This window comes from Microtus pennsylvanicus, chromosome 3 (assembly GCF_037038515.1).
Source record: "Microtus pennsylvanicus isolate mMicPen1 chromosome 3, mMicPen1.hap1, whole genome shotgun sequence".
Classification (NCBI taxonomy): Eukaryota; Metazoa; Chordata; class Mammalia; order Rodentia; family Cricetidae; genus Microtus; species Microtus pennsylvanicus.
In genome coordinates this window covers 110036962-110051070 of record NC_134581.1, presented here as the reverse complement: position 1 = coordinate 110051070, position 14109 = coordinate 110036962, and the positions used below count along the sequence as shown (strand labels likewise).

Genomic DNA, 14109 nt, shown 5'->3' with positions numbered 1-14109 from the left:
GAGTAGGATGCCATGTCATGGAGTTGAAAAGGAAGGTATTTTGGGATGGAAGAAATAATACAGAGCCTCCCATATGGTCCATGACCAGCTGACCCCAAGCCTAAAGCATCCTGCCTTTGAAGAATAGGGGAGAAAGGCTTATTTCACCAAAAGGGAGTTAGTACATAAGTCACATGTCAGGGAACGAACTCTAAAATCTGCAGTTGCTCTGTTGTTACCTATGTTCCTGTGGCCCTGCATAGACATAAGACCTGGCCGTGAACACTGTTATAATCCAACCTGGAGAGAACCCAGGCTGTGGAGTGGGGCCATGACGGCTGTTTCCTGACTTTGAAACAGAGAAGAAGGCAAGCTTAGGAAAGGTAGAAAGGAAAGGAGTCAAAAGGGTGATGCATAGGCGCTTGGCAGGAGGACAGACTAGGGTAGAGTAGAGGGCTGATGGGTGTGTGGGGTAGGTGAGTTCTTTAGGCCAGTGGCTATCCATTTCAGCCAGGAGTTCAGAGGCTATTTTTCACTACATTCCATTGTTCTTTAGTTTCATGCTGTTCTTTGGTTTCCTTCCCTCTTCTTCATGTGAGGATTTTTTTCCCCTCCACTCATTGCGTGGCTCTGCGTACCCCCATTCTTCATCTGAGGATTCTGATTTGCCTCCTCCTATTGCTTGGTTCTGGGCTGGGGAGGGGGACTGCAGAGGCCATCAGTGAACTTCACTATTTCAGAGAAATCCACCCACCATATTGCCAGTCCTCAAGAGTCTTACCCCGAGTCCCGCAGGTCTGGGAAATATTAAAGAGGGAAGTAAAATCAGGCTGTTGTTTCTCCCGAAAGGGGCTCGGTTTCACTGTTGCTCAACTTTGGAACAACCAAAAGTGCCCAGTTAATCAACAAGAACAGCATCAACACAAACAGAGACTTTGTAAATGAGAGTAAGCAAACACAGAGCTTTAAAATGCTGATTCCACCTCAATGCAACTTCCCACCTAACGAAAAGGCAGAAGTAGAGGAGGCAGTTTCATCTTTCAGCTCTTCCTGGTGAAACCACACAGGATACACAGCACACTATCTCACATACCCATTGCACTGCACACTCTGGTCCGGCTGCCGGGGATGCTGACTTCTGCTTATTTCTAGAATCAGTCTCATTGGTTACCTGTAGTTAAGACTTCACCTCCCTCTAAACTCAGTGCAGACATCAGCATTTCCAATCCTTCATTCCACGGAGAGTGCACATATATACTCTTTCAACATTTTACCTATAAGTTATAAACACTTGCAACAGTGTTGGGTACAAGACAGACACTTAACAAGAACTCCCTTCACTGTCTGCCGACTGTGGCGTGCTGAGTGTCACGTGCGTGCTTGAGGAGTGAGTGACTCCTATGTGTTTGACTCTGATGCTAACTGTGGATCCAAAAGGGGTGACCACAAGGCCTTTTAGACATAGTGTCCACTGAGGTGTCTGTAGGTAAACTGACTGAGGCAAAAATACCTTGGAAACCTCTTTAAATTCTTTTTTATTGTCTCATGGTTTTAAATATCTATATAATAATTTTAACCATTTAACCCCACATTCTTTTCTCTCGCCCCTCCCACTAGAGCTCTTCTTTTCAACAAGCTCATCTCCTGTTTGTTAATTTTGAGTGTTGCTTCCAGGTTTAATTGGAAATTTTTGTCTAAGCATGGACAGGAGATTATTTACTAGAACACGGGCAACTTACCAGTGACTACACCCTACCCCAGCAGTCATTAATTGTTAATAGTTCCTAAGGCTTCTCACCCACCCATGGTGAAATGTTGAGGGGCTTAATTTTCTGATAGCCACTGGAAATTCTTAGGGGCATAGTCTAGGTAGATCCTAAAGTATTTTCCTGGAGGCTAAAGGTCCAAGCATAAGATAGTATTACTGTTTTAGGCTAACATTGATGCTAAAAGGGCCTGATATGATGGGTGGCCAAGACAATAGGATTTAGTGGGCAGTTATTTGTATCCAGCCAGTGGTGGCATCTGTGTGTTTTTGCTCATTTAGCTTGAATTGAAATATTGGTGATGACAGAGACTCAGGAGAAAGATGACAATGTCGATTGCAAAAGAAACAAAACCAACATTTGAAGCAAATGTTTTAGGGTCAGAATGCAGGGTATAAGCTGCAGGCTGGATGGGCCAGAGCAGCTCAGGCCCATCCTCCCAACTCAGGCACCAGAAAGGGAAAGACACTTTTTCCTTTGGCTGCGTTTTATCCCATGATCCTTGTTTGACTTCCCATTAGAATTCGCTTCTGAAATTTCTGCAAACCCAGATGTAAAGGGAGCTTCTCTGTTCACATGAGCAGAGTAAACCACTTTCCAGTATCTGATTTAAAATACCACAAATGACTCCTTGGTTCTGATATTTTCACTTTACGTTTGCCATTCAAACAGAAAGCCACTCTGAACAAAGTCCAGTGAGGTTCATCATTGCTTTTCATGTTCACATCCGTTATTCTTAGCCCTCCCCAGACCCTGGGATAAAAGTCTTCTCTACACCAGCAGAAAAGAGCAATGCAGAAGTTCTGAGCAGGATACACAGAGTCTGAGACAGTTACTGAATTCATAAGATACAGATTTTATAAAACTGCAATTTAATAGAGGTAGAACTTCATTTCCTTTAGAATTTTTTTGTGGAGAATTAAATGATGTTTCCCTTCTTATCTGGGCAAGGAATAAACAACATAAAGATGAGAAGTAAAATCCCCAGAGCAAAACTTGTTTTCTGACAGGGTGTCTTAGTTTTTGTTTAGTGTTAAGAATGTGACAATGAGTCCTTAATTGTTTGGTACAAATCCTTCCCAGAACATTTTCCCCTCCTGACATACAAATTACTGTGACAGAAGGTGATGGATATGTTGAGAGCCAAGTCATTCCGACAGTTATGAAAGTTGGCCTTCTGTGACCGTGATGTTTTTTCAAATATAGGTCATCATGTAATTCAATCATGGATAATGTTGTTTTCCTTTTATGCACCCCTTTCTTGATGTCTAGAAGTGTCCAAGACTTTAACTTTGTTAATTTGGTTTTGTTTGGTTAAAGAAAATCATAATTTTCTGGATCCCAAAAATCGTAAACGAAGATAGGTAAAGTCTACAATGTTAGTGGTGTCAATCATGATGAATGGCTTCGGGTTTCCAGTTGAATACCTGCAAGATAACCTGTCTTAGTTTCATAGATGCTGTGGAAAGACACTAATTTACTTCTTGATCTCAGGTAAACAGGTTTCTGTTATAGCGCTGGCAGCAGTCAATATGTTTTCTGTTTGGGGATTGATTCCATGTCCTGATTTCCTCAAGGAGACACACAAAGGTACCCATTCCTTCAGAGAGGTTTATGATGGAAATGTTCTGAGTTTAGTGGACCTATACCTGTTGCAATGAGCAAGAATCTTGACAGGTCCTCTGCTCAGAAGAGGGGCAGGAGGGGCAGTCTATCTTACAAGATTGCTTGTTGAATCACTTTTGAAAACAACGTTTGGGTAAAACGTATAACACATCTTTGCACCAAAATGTGTAGGGAAGCTAGACATATCTGTAGATAACCGAATCCTTGGGGTTCTTTTTGAGCTGCTAATTGGTATGGTTGTTTTACTGGGAGAAGGATCTGGGATTACTTTTGTAATACCTGCTGAACGTCAAGCCAGCCAAAGTTTTAGCAGATTGTCTCCAGGCCCTACTCTACGGATGCTATAGAAGAAAGAGTGTCCGTCCAGGCAGAGGCCTGCTGTATTCCAGGAACAACAAGGAAAGAAAGCAGGGTCTCTGGAACATAGTAGAAAATGGCGAGAAGGGAGCAACATCTAACCAAGCTGTCAGCTGTCTATTTGGTTTTTCTCCTCAGAAACCTCGTGAAAGGATTTTTATACAAAGTGATTAGAGATTATCTACCTTTTATCAAGGCAAGATTGCAGTCTCACTTTCTATTTTGAGAAAAACAGATTTCTGAGTAGGAGATAAGGATGGACACTGGGGACCACTGAGGGGATCTGTTGTGAAGAGCATAGCACTGCTGATGGAAATGCAAACCACAGTTTTCTGTGTGTGGATTCCAGATATATACAGGACCACTGGAAGCTTGTTGCACAGATATTAGCTGAAGGGAAAAAAAGATCAAGACTACCCCAAAGCAGATGTGATTACCATCTGCTGAGTTAAAGCATGCTGGAGAATAGGGGAACTGGAGTTGAGTAGCACTTTGGACATTTAAATTGCAAATGTTTCTTATATTTCCATATATCTCAGAGTAGAAGAGTCAGTAAGATCTGGTGATGGAATTTTTAATTTAAAGATGACTATGAAATGGATTGTGGAGGCAGGAGTCAAAGTAGACTAGACAGAATATCAATTCTGGGACCACAATCAAAACAGGAATGAATAAAAATGAATTTGTAGTATGAAAGTCAGTAATAACTTTGATCAAGTGTTCAGTGGCATAAATATACCTTTCTGATAAAGTAACTTGAAGAGAGAATTTGGGAGGAAAGAACAGAGACAGTAGAGGTGTTCAATAGTTTTGATTTTTTTTTCTGTCTAGACTTTGCCTCTTTCCTCCAATGTGGCCTGTTAAACAAGAGTCAAGTACTTTCTAACAACACAGTAGATAACAGTTAAACAGATGCCTTCTAACTATTATTATTGATTGATAACTGGAAAACTGAAAGGCATTGTTTGGAACAAAAAATTATGAGAAAGGATTGTTTAAAAATCAACATATTAAGTTAGAACATAATTATAACCATAAATTAAGATGGACTTACTAATATTTTGATGTAATGTTCTTTTTCCTTGAGCCTTCTGTAGGCTTTGTGTTGGCATCCTAATTTTTTATTTTATTTGTTTTTTTAAATGAAAACCAACTATCTTTTTTCATTATACATACCAATCCAAGTTCCCATTCCCTCCCCTCCTCCCATTCCTTCCACTTATCCCCTCATCCCACTCCCACCCACTTCACAGAGTGGGTAAGGGACATTGCTTTGGGGAAGGTCCAAGGCCCTCCCTACGATATCTAGACTGAGCAAGGTATCCCTCCAAAGAGAATAGGCGCCCCACAAGCCAGGGCAAGCAGTAGGGATAAATCCTGGTGTCACTGCTAGTGGCCCCTCAGTCTGCCCCAGCCATGCAACTGTCACCCACATTCAGAGAGACTAGTTTGGACAGATGCTTTTTCCTTCCCAGTCTGGCTGGAGTTGGTGAGCTCAGGTAAACTTTTTCAGTGGATGTCCCCATCAAGGTTTTGACCTCTTTGCTCAGATTTTTTTGAGGTGTTCTTGGATTCAGTTTGCCAGTATTTTAGTCAGTATTTTTGCATCTATGTTCACTCCTCCCACTCTTCAGCTGAACTTTGGGAGCTCAGTCCAGTGCTCCAAGGCAGGTCTCTGTCTCTGTTTCCATCAGTTGCTAGATGAAAGTTCCATGGTGATATTTAAGATATTCATCAATCTGACTACAGAGCAAGGCCAGTTCAGGTACCCTTTCCTCTATTGCTTAGGGTCTTATCTGGGGTCATCTTCTTGGATTCCCGGGGAATCTCTCTAGAGCCAGGTGTCTTGCAAGCCCCATAATGGCTCCCTCAATCAAGATATCTTTTTCCTTGCTCTCGTCTCTGTCTTTCCTCCATCTCGACTACCGTGTCCCCTCAAGTTCTTCTCACCTCTATTCTTCTCCCCTTCTCTTTCTCTTCCACCCTCCCTTTTCCACCCACCCCCATGCTTCCAATTTTGTCAGGCGATCTTGTCTATTTTGACTTTTCAGGTGGATCTATATATGTTTTTCTTAGGGTTTACCTTGTTACTTAGTTTCTCTAGGCATGGACTACAGGCTCAATATCCTTTGTTTATAGCTAGTATCCACTTATGAGTGAGTACATACCATATTCATCCTTTTGGGTTTGGGATACCTCACTCAGGATGGTATTTTCTTGTTTAATCCATTTGGATGCAAATTTCACGATGTCATTGTTTTTTTTTTTTTTTTTTTTTTTTTTTTTTTTTTACTGCCAAGTAGTACTCTAATGTGTAAATGCCCCACATTTTCCAGAGGGGAATTATATTTATTCATACAACCAAAACATCAGACAGACTCAGCAGCAGGGGGGTGGGGTGGGCGGGGCTAAGGTTCCCTAAGGCCTCTGGGCCCCTCTGCCTTCGGACTTGGGGTGCTAGTGGCACACAATTGTCTTAATCTTTTTCTTTTTTTCTTACTAGGCAGAAAGGGGCAGGCCTCAGCCCTCACACCCTGTTTAGTAGTTTGGCAGCTCAGGATAGAGACTCTTACCTGTCTTAGGGAGCTATGTCCACGCTACCTTGCTTATATTCAAGGTTAGAGTACTTGTCCCAAATCCAGTTCCCTGGGGAAGTGGGTGGTGAATACTGCCGGGTCTTCAGTCTCTGGTTTCTGGTACCCCTGCCACACAGGGTTGAAGACATGTGTGCCGGGTGGCCCAGCTTTGAGTCCTAGAGAAAAGGGCTGGTTGGGAGTTCAGGTCTCAGCATGTGTGTGGAGGGGGCCGGGATCTCTGCTCCTCCATTCGACCTCCACCCTGAATGCTCAGTAGCAGCTTCAGGAGCTCCTGTCCTCTGGAGGGCGGAGGTGAGTGGGGAGGCTGCTCTGACCATTGGGCTTCCATCCGCTGGCACTGGTGACTAAGGGTGGTGCTATAGAGCTGTTCTTTGTCCTCAAGAATTCGGGGTGGGGTTGGGGCTAGGTTTGGGGGGACCTGAGGAGTGTGGAAGGTGGCCCTCTGATCCTCTTGGCAGCGGGACTGGGCCTCAGTCACCAGATAGAGAGGGAGCTTTGTCTGCAGGGAGAGCAGGGAGCCCGACTGGGGGCCTAGGGCTGTGTGGCAGGTCCCTGAAGGAGGAGGGGAGGGAGGAGCAGATCGCCAAGGCCCAGTGGTGGAGTTCACAGGGGCCAGCCCTGATCATCTTTTGGGGAACCCTGCTCACCTTCCTCTTCTTCCTGGGGTCTTTCAGCCTCCATCCCTGGTCTTGGGAAGAGATACTGATGGGGGAGGGGTGACTGGAATTTGGAAGGAGGACAGGAACCCTGGGTTCCTGAGGGGAATGGGGGCTGGAAGGGGTGAGGGGTGAGCTGGGGGCTGGATGCCTGGGTACTGAGCAGGAAGCTGGGTTCCTGGTCAGCCCCCGCCCCTAAGGGCTTTGCTCATCTCTGTCAACTTCCTCCTTCCATTCTCTCTTCCCACCCAAACAGCTTGTTTGACCTCTCTTGCCCCAGGGGAGGACAGAGACCATGAAGAAGTCCGGCTGCAGGGGTGGCGCAGGGGTGGCGCAGGCTCCCCACAGGGACAGACTCTGCCTTCTCATTCCCAGAGCCTCACTAACCCCTCTAACCTGCCACACTCGCCCCACATTTTCTTTATCCCTTCTTTGGTTGAGGGGCATCTAGGTTGTTTCCAGGTTCTGGCTATTACAAATAATACTGCTGTAAACTTATTCAAACAAATGTCTTGGTAGTATGATTGAGCATCTTTTGGGTGTATGCCCAAGATCCTGAGGTTGGTTGATTCCCAATTTTCTGAGAAACTGCCGTACTGATTTCCAAAGTGGCTGTACAAGTTTGCATTTCCACCAGCATTCCCATGAGTGTTTCTCTTAATGCACATCCTTTCCAGCATAAGCTCTCATTGGTGTTTTTGATCCTGACCATTCTGGCAGGTATAAAATGGTATCTCAGAATTGTTTGGATTTGCATTTCTTTGATGGCTAAGGATGTTCAACATTTCCTTAAGTGCCTTTTGGCCATTTGAGATTCTTCTGTTGAGAATTCTCTGTTTAGTTCTATACCCATTTTAACTAGGTTATTTGGAATTTCAATATCTAATTTTTTGAGTTCTTTATATATTTTGGAGATCAGTCCATTGTCTGATGTGGGGTTGGTGAAGATCTTTTCCCATTCAGTGGGCTGCCTTTTTGCCTTATTGACTGTGTGCTTTGCTTTACAGAAGCTTTTTAGTTTTAAGAGGTCTCATTTAATTTAATTGCTGATCTCAGTGTCTGTGCTACTGGTGTTATATTTAGAAAGTGGTCTCCTGTGCCTATGCATTGAAAGCTACTTCCCACTTTCTCTTCTATCAAGTTCAGTGTGGTCAGATTTATATTGAAATCTTTAATCCATTTGGACTTTTGGAGTTTTGTGCATGGGGTTAGATATGGATCTATTTTCATTCTTCTACATGTTGACATCCAGTTATGCCACCACCATTTGTTGAAGATGCTTTCTTTTTTCCATTGTATAATTTTAGCTTCTTTGATAAAAATTAGGTCTTCATAGGTGTATGGATTAATATTTGGGTCTTCCATTCTATTCCATTGGTCAAACTCTTTGTTTTTATGTCAATACCAAGCTGTTTTCAGTACTGTACCTCTGTAATACAGCTTGATGTCAGGGGTGGTGAGGTCTCTAGAAGTTCCTTTATTGTACAGTATTATTTTGGTTATCCTGGGTTCTTTGCTTTTCCATATGAAGTTGATTATTGTTCTTTCAAGGTCTGTGATGGATTATGTTGGGATTTTGATGAATTTTGATTTGATGAGTGTATTGCATTCAATCTATAGATTGCTTTTTGGCAAGATTGACATTTTTATTATGTTGATTCTACCTGTCCAAGAGCATGGAAGATCTTTCCATTTTCTGGTATCCTTTTCAATTTCCTTCTTCAAAGACTTAAAGTTCTTGTCAAATAGGTCTTTCACTTCTTTGGTTAGTGTTACCTCAAGATATTTTATGTTATTTGTGGCTATTGTGAAGGATGATGTTTCTCTGATTTTTTTTCCCAGCTTCTTTATCATTTGAGTATAGGAGGACTTCTGATTATTTGAGTTGATTTTGTATCATGCCACATTACTGAAGGTATTTATCAGCTGTAGGAGTTCTTTAGTAGAGTTTTTGGAATCACTTACATATACACTATCATATCATCTGCAAATAACGAAAGTTTGACTTGTTCCTTTCCAATTTTAATACCCTTGATCTCCTTTTGTTGTCTTTTTGCTAATAGCCAGAATTTCAAAGACTATGTTTAAGAGATATGGAGAGAGTGGTCAGCCTTGTCTTGTTCCTGATTTTAGTGTAATTTCTTTGAGTTTCTCTCCATTTAATTTGATGTTGGCTGTTGGCTTGCTGTATATTGCTTTTATTATGTTTAGATATGTTCCTTGTATCCTTGATCTCCCCAAGACCTTTATCACGAAGGGATGTTGGATTTTGTTGAATGCTTTTTCAGCACCTAATGAGATGATCATATGTTTATTTTCTTTCAGTTTATTTATATGGTGGATTACATTGATTGATTTTTGTATGTTGAACCAGCCCTGCATCTCTGGGATGAAGCCTACTTGGTCATGATGGATGATTTTTTTTGATGTGTTCTTAGATTCAGTTTGCCAGTATTTTATTCAGTATTTTTGCATCTATGTTCATGGTGAAATTGGTCTGTAATTCTCTTTTTTGATTGAGTCTTTGTGTGGTTTTGGTATCAGGGTAACTGTGGCCTCATAAAAAGAGTTTGGAAATGATTCTTCTGTTTCTATTATGTGGAACATTTTGAGGAGTATTGGTACTCACTCTTCTTGGACTTTCTGGTAGAATTCTGCATTAAAGCTATCCTGCCCTGGGCTTTTTTGGGTTTGGAGGCTTTTGATGACAGCTTCTATTTCCTTGCAGTTATAGGTCTACTTAAATTGCTTATCTGGTCTTGATTTAATTTTGGTATATGGTATCTATCCAGAAAATTGTCCATTTCTTTTACATTTTCCAGTTTGTGGAGTATAGGATTTTGTAGTATGATCTAATGAGCCTCTGGATTTCCTCAGTGTCTGTTGTTATGTTCCCATTTTCATTTCTGATTTTGTTTATTTGGATTTTCTCTCTCTGCATTTTGATTAAGTTGGATAAGGGTTTGTCTATCTTGTTGATTTTCTTAAAGAACCAGCTCTTTGTCTCATTGATTCTTTGTATTATTTTCTTTGTTTCTATTTTATTGATTTCAGCCCTCATTTTTTTTTCTTTAGAGCTTTCAGGTGTGCTGTTAAGTCACTAGTGTGAGCTTTCTCCACTTTCTTTATGTAGGCACTTAGTGCTATGAACTTCCCTCCTAGCACTGCTTTCATAGTGTCCCATAGGTTTGGGTATGTTGTGCCTTTATTTTCATTGAATTCTAGGAAGTCTTTAGTTATTTCTTTATTTTTTCATTGACCCAGGGGTGGTTAAATAGTTCACTGTTCAATTTCCATGAGTTTGTAGGCTTTCTGAGTGTAGTGTTGTTAAATTATAACTTTAAACCATGGTGATCCGATAAGATACAAAGGGTTACTCCAATTTTTGTATCTGTGGAGGTTTGCTTTATTACTGAGTTTGTGATCAATTTTAGAGAAGGTTGCATGAGATGCTGAGAAGAAACTATATTCTTTTGTGTTTGAGTGGAATGTTTTATAATGTCTACTAAGTCCTTTTGAGTCATGACATCTGTTAGTTCTCTTATTTCTTTGTTAAGTTTCTGTCTGGTTGACCTATCCATTGGTGAAGGTGGAGTGTTGAAGTCTCCTACTATTAATGTGTGGGTTTTGATGTGTGATTTAAATTTTAGTAATGTTTGTTTTACATATGTGGATGCTCTTGTATTAGGGTCGTAAATGTTCAGGATTGAGACTTCATCTTGATGAATTGTTCCTATTAAAATTATACCGTGTCCTTCTCCATCGCTTCTGATTGATTTTAGTTTGAAATCTATTTTGTTAGCTCTTAGGATAGCTATACGCACTTCTTAGATGCATTTAATTGGAAAAACTTTTACCAAACTTTAACTCTGAGGTAATGTCTGTCTTTGAAGTTGAGGTGTGTTTCTTGTGTACAACACAAGACTGGATCCTGTTTTTGTATCCATTCTCTTAGCCTGTGTATTTTTATAGGTGTATTGAGTCCATTGATATTAAGAGACATTAATAACCAGTGATTATTAATTTCTGCTATTTTTTTTGGTGGTAGTGTTTGTGTGTTTCCCTTCTTTGGGTTTTACTTGTGGGAAATTTTCTGTTGCCTATATTTTTTGGGTGCAGTTAGCTTCCTTGGGTTGGGGTTTTTCTTTGTAGGCCTGGGTTTGTAGATATGTATTGTTTAAATCTGGTTTTGTCATGGAATATCTTGTTTTCTCCATCGATGGTGATTGAAAGCTTTGCTGGGTATAGTAGCCTGATCTTCCACCAGTGGTCTTTTAGTGTCTTCAACACATCTTCCCAGGACCTTCTGGCTTTCATGGTTTTCATTGAGAAGTCAGGCCTAATTCTGATATGTCTACCTTTATATGTTACTTGATATTTTTCCTTCGCAGCTTTTCATATTCTTTCTTTATTCTGTATGTTTTGCATTTTGATTATTTTATGGTGAGGATACTTTTTTTTGGTTCAGTATTTTTAGTGTTCTGTAAGCTTCTTGTACCTTCAAAGGGATATCCTTCTGATGGTTGGGAAAGTTTTCTTTTATGATTTTGTTGAATTTATTTCCTGTGCCTTTGAGCTGCAGCTCTTCTCCTTCTTCGATTCCTATTATTCTTAAGTTTGCTCTTTTTGTGGTGTCTGAGATTTCCTGGATGTTTTATGTTAAGAATTTGTTAGACATAATATTTTCTTTGACCAATGAATCACATTACTCTATAGTATCTTCAACACCTGAGATTCTCTCGTATTCTGTTGGTTCTACTTGCCTCTATAGTTTCTGCATGTTTACCCAGATTTTCCCTATCCAGAATTCACTTGGTTTGTGTTTATTTTATTACCTCTATTTTAGTCTTCAAGTCTTGAACTGTTTGATTCACCTGTTTGATTTTTTTCTTGGGTTTCTTTGAGAAATTTATTCATTTCTTTCAATTTTTTGTTTGTCTTTTTCTCCATTTCTTCCTGTTGTGTGACCACTGGGTTCTGATGTTATCTTGTTGCTTTTTAGATTGTTGGACAAATTATTGCATTGATGCCTACCCATCTCTTCCTTCAATATATGCTGCCAGTGTCTTTGCATCTTGGTCCAATCCTTGCAGTGGCTGTCTGCGCATTTGGGAACTGTTCTTGGTCTGCTTTGTACTGTCAATGTCTGTGTCTCAGGGAACCATTGAGGTCTCTCTTAGCCTGCTCTCTTGGTCTGCTCTCCTGGTTTGCTCTCTTGGTCTGCTCTTTGCAGTCATAGCTTGTGCTTTGAAGTTCCTCTCTTGGTCTTCTCTGCAGGAAACCCATCTGCTGACTGGCTAGAGAAATGGAGGTAGGTGAGGGAGAGGCCTGGAGTTTTGTACCACTACAGAGGGCCTAGAGAGTGGGGTTTTCTGCCAGGTGATTGGTCACTACACTCTTGGTCCTCTCTGTATTGTATCAGGCTGTATTTCAGAGTTCCACTGAGGATGCAGGAAGATAGGTGAGTTTGGGGGTGGAGTGGAACTTGTAGCTTGTGGGGTCTGGTGGATGGGCAGGATATTGGGGCAGCCCACCTCCAGAAAACTCTCCTGCTGGCTGGCTAGTTCTGAGGTAGGTGGGGGAGAGGCTGGGATTTTGCCCCACTATGGAGGGCCTAGAGTGTGGGGTGTCCTGCAGGCTTGGTAGCTACTCACCTCTTGGTCCTCCCTGTATTATATCAAGCTGTGTTCCAAAGAGGATAAGTGAGTTTGGGGTGGAATGGGTCTTGCAGCTTGCAAGTTCCAGTAGATGGGGTGGGTATTGGGGCAGCCTACCTGGAGAGATCTCTCCTGCCTGGCTAGAGAAGCTGAGGCAGGTGGGAAATGGGCCTGGGGTTTTGCCCCACTATAGAGGGCCTAGAGAGTGGGGTTGTCCTGTCTGGTGACTCGTCACTCACCTCCTGATCCTCTCTGCATTGTAGCAAGCTGTGTTTCAGAGTTCCACTGAGGTTTCTGCATTCTGATTTTTAAAAAAAATCTGTCTCACCAACTACACTCAGTCACACCATCTTTGATTTAGACAATCAATCTTTTGATTGTGTAAAATTTTCAGTCTTTTGATTGTGTATGAGAAATTAAATTAAGGAAGAGAAATTAAAAACTCTTTCAAAGCAGCTAAGTGCATGAATTTTCTAGATTTTGAATTTTCATCTTTTACGGCTATATCCATCCTAATTAAATAATAATTATTTTCTTTGTAGACACTTCCTTGTTATCTTCCTGAACTATAAATATGACTTCTCATAGACTCAGTAACTCTCACTTTCTGTTTAAATCCCATTAATGAGTACAGACAGTGGAGAGAGAAGAACATAGCCACAGTAAAATGTCAGTGAGTACATTCTATAAATGGGACTCTGGTTAACAGTGTCGGATCAGCAGGGTCAGTTGTAAGGACTTCTTGTGCTGGTCTTATGTGATGGGCCTTTAAATTGAGGAACTCCAACACAAAAAAGAAGATAAATATCTAATTACTACTGACAATAGCTGACTAATTTCCCATGTTTTGATCTTATACATTTGAAAGAAAAGTGGTGTTAATTACTTAAACTTAACGAATTCCTTAGATTAATGATTAAATCTACAGCTTTGTTCTTATTTTTTATTGTGAGACAACACACTCACACATGTGCAATAAACTATCTGGCAGAGGGCTAATATCCAAAATATAAAGAACTCAGAAAACTTGGGATACAGAGAGAATTTTCAAAAGAGTAAACTCAAATGGCTGAGAAACATTTAAATAAACGTTCAATATCCTTAGATGCCAGGGAAGTGCAAATAAAAACTACATTGAGATTTTATCTTGCTCTTGTCAGAATGGCTAAGATCAAAAGCAAGTGACAGCTCATGCTGACAAGGATATCTTCTACGGGTAGCACTCATCATTGCTGGAGGGAGTGCAATCTTGCACAGCCATTATGGAAATCAATATGGTGGTTTCTCAGTAAGACTGGAATAGATCTGCTTCAAGATTCAACTGTACCACTCTTGAGCATATACCCAAGGGATGCTTCAACCTACCACAAAGACATTAGCTCAAATATGTTCATTGCTGCTGTAGTAATAATAGCCAGAAATTGGAAACCATCTAGATTTCCTTAACAGATGAATGAATAAAGAAAGTGTG

General features: G+C 41.0%; 1 protein-coding gene and 1 pseudogene across 3 annotated transcripts in view; one reads left to right on the top strand and one right to left on the bottom strand.

Moving 5' to 3' along the window:
* Positions 1-14109, top strand: part of Trpc6 (transient receptor potential cation channel subfamily C member 6) — a 121674-nt gene that overhangs the window by 21499 nt on the left and 86066 nt on the right. The gene's annotated exons all lie outside the window — the stretch shown is intronic.
* On the bottom strand, positions 6513-7097 carry LOC142847294 (G-protein-signaling modulator 3 pseudogene; annotated as a pseudogene).